General features: G+C 45.3%; 1 long non-coding RNA gene across 2 annotated transcripts; it reads left to right on the top strand.

Moving 5' to 3' along the window:
• The first annotated feature begins 1,170 nt into the window (after positions 1-1,170).
• Positions 1,171-2,163, top strand: LOC138300284 (uncharacterized). 2 transcript variants are annotated; one of them, XR_011204903.1, is made up of 2 exons: positions 1,171-1,506; positions 1,987-2,163. It is a non-coding gene; the product is annotated as an uncharacterized lncRNA (long non-coding RNA). The 2 variants fall into 2 exon arrangements; XR_011204904.1 differs by having other exon boundaries at positions 1,975-2,163.
• The last annotated feature ends 553 nt before the right edge of the window (positions 2,164-2,716 follow it).

Here is a 2,716-nt window from a genome sequence, read left to right as displayed (position 1 = left end):
GTAGGTAGAGATTGTTGTTGGTAGAGGTGAGTGTAGGGAGAGGTAGGTAGAGGTAGGTGTTTGTCTATTGGGTAGAAAAAGAAGAGAGAGGAGGGTCCTGCACTAAGCTTATGGAAGCGAAAGGAGAGGGATGGGGGTTATACTGCAAGAAGCAGAGAGCAGTGTGGGGGTCTTGCAGATTAGAGAGTGCAGCTGTGTGATGGGTGAACTACTGGGCACCTTCAAAGAGAGGAGTGAGGAGAGATAATGCCCTTAGACATCATAAACTCAATTCTTCACAAAAATATATTTTTAACAAAAAAAAAACTAATTACATTTGTATAACAGCGCACTTCCAAGATCATAAGTAAATAGCGTAATCTACTGTGAAGCAGCACACTGTGCTTTAAATGTGCACAAAGTTTAATAGAAAGAAGAAAGAAGAGGCTCCTGCACAAAGCATGTGGAAGTGAGAGGAGAGGGATGGGGTTATACTGCAAGGAGCAGGGGGCAGTGTGGGAGCCCTGTCGGTGGGATAGTGCAGCTGGGCAATGGGTGAAGAGACGGGCTCCTTCAAAGAGCGGAGTGAGGAGGAGAGCTAATGCCCTGAGACATCACAAACTCTTCTTTAAAAAAATAAGCTAATTACATTGTTATAACAATGCACCTCCAAGGTCATAAGTAAATAACATAATCCACTGCAAAACATGCACAAAGTTACATTTACAAAATGTTAACATTACAGTTTCAAAAGCTAATAGTTTGCACCAAAAGATTTCACAATAACGAAAAATATAATAAACCAAAAATGGCATCAGTAAAACATGTTACACTAGCCATTAACCAAAAACAGACAGTGAAATAATAAACAAAATACAAATGAGTAAGACGGCACGGAGGAGGGAGCAAAGTGTTTGAATGCACAAATATGACCAGATAAGATTTACAGCCCTGTTTCCAGCAGAGCACAGAAAGACAAACACCTGTCTCCCGTGCTCCAGATGAAAGATCAAAGTAGTTCCTGAACACATCTTAAAATGGTAAATAGTGTATTTAGATAGTAGTTGTTCTGATCTCCTAGGAGGAGACAAAAAAGAAAATCGTTGGACAAAGAGTAGGATTACCCAGTAGCAAGCAAGGATTGTTAAAGGACACTGGCATGCACAAATCACAATGACTGGGTGGAGCTAAACCTCACTGTAACCGGGTCGCGAGATCCCAGGTTACTGAGGTCGACCCCAGCCCGATTACACAGTGCCCCGGGGGCACTATGGAGCGAAGAACGTCGACGGAGGCCGGCCCGAACCTGGAAATCCAGGTTCTCAAAGCCACAAATGAAGATTTTCCGGCACGCGCAGTGTCCACCGGTCAGAACGAAGGAGGAGTCACGAAGGAGAGTGAAGGAGAGCGACAGACAACCTAGGACACGGAGAAGACGTCGTAACGCCAGAATCGGCAGTGCGGAGTGCACAACAGCGATCCAGAGCATTTTCCCACCACGTCCCTGGAGGGACGTGGCTATCACAGGTACATTACTACATTTGAGTGCACTGCAATGAGTTACTCGGCAGGGAAGAGAGAGCAGGTAGCGTGGGGGCTGGCAGTGGGAAGAACTGTTCATAAACAACCCGACATTAATAAGTTGAATCGGGAGTGTAGAATTCTTTTTTTTTTTTTTTTTTTTTTTTGTTGTTGTTCGTATAACCCATCTTCAGACTGCTTTACTAACCTGCACTTGAGAAGACTGTGAGGTTAACAGTCTTACTGAGACCATTTAATAGGCTCAGTGGACAAATATCTAGACTCACTGCACGTCTTGGTGATAGCTTGGGCACATATAAAAGAAGGTTTCCTTGTACCACCACGCTGCACTAACTTTTAACCCTAACCCAGAAGTCCCCAGACACACCACTTACCTTCCCTTTTCTTTTCTTTTGTACCTCTCCCGGCTTTCATCCCGCTGACTCCTCCGGTCCTGCTTGATCATTGGGGAAGCGTCTCTTCAAGGAAGGAACCCCTAAAAGAAAGACAGAACAACGGCTTAGAACACAGAAGAAAATAATAAGAGGAGACAAGAAAACAAAGGAAGGCGCTGAGTATAGAAAAGCAAAGGACATTCATAGCTCAGGGGAAACAAAAGAGACAAATACTCAAAGGCAATAAAGCAAACACAGCTAAACCCAATTCCAGTGTTGTGCCGAGCTTATTATACTGTTATTTCCATAACACTGCACCCACACCTCCTACACCCACAAACCATCTACAACAGGTAGGTATGCAACAGCACAAGCGCTGTCTTCGCTCGACTTAAAAAAAAAAAAAAAAAAAATCACAGAGAAAAAAGGAAGACACAATGACCAGTTCTCAGGCACAGACAGAGTAGTGCACGACGGACTCTGTGTCCAGCCAGTAGAAAACATTGGTGCGTTGGCACAGGGGCTGACTTTTGGCCAGGTCCTGTGTGCAGCTGCTGTAGTGCATGAGTGTTTGGATGCCAAATTGGTTAGGCATAGAGCTAGGCAGAAAACAAATCCATGCTTACAATACTCACCACACAAATATCTAGAAGCTGTGCACGGTTGGGGGGGGGCGATAGGGGAGAGTGTTGAATGCATGAGCAGTTAAGCAGAGGCTCTGGCGGCAGTCCAGGGGGCTGGAAGCATGGGCAGTTGGGCACAAGGCATGTGCCTAGCCCCACAGCAGCATGGGGCTGAAGACACAGGTGGTGGCCTTGCAT

The sequence above is a fragment of the Pleurodeles waltl genome, chromosome 6 (genome assembly GCF_031143425.1).
Source record: "Pleurodeles waltl isolate 20211129_DDA chromosome 6, aPleWal1.hap1.20221129, whole genome shotgun sequence".
In the NCBI taxonomy this organism is placed as follows: domain Eukaryota; kingdom Metazoa; phylum Chordata; class Amphibia; order Caudata; family Salamandridae; genus Pleurodeles; species Pleurodeles waltl.
The sequence above is the reverse complement of the archived record's forward strand: the minus strand, read 5'-3'. Positions and strand labels throughout refer to the sequence as shown.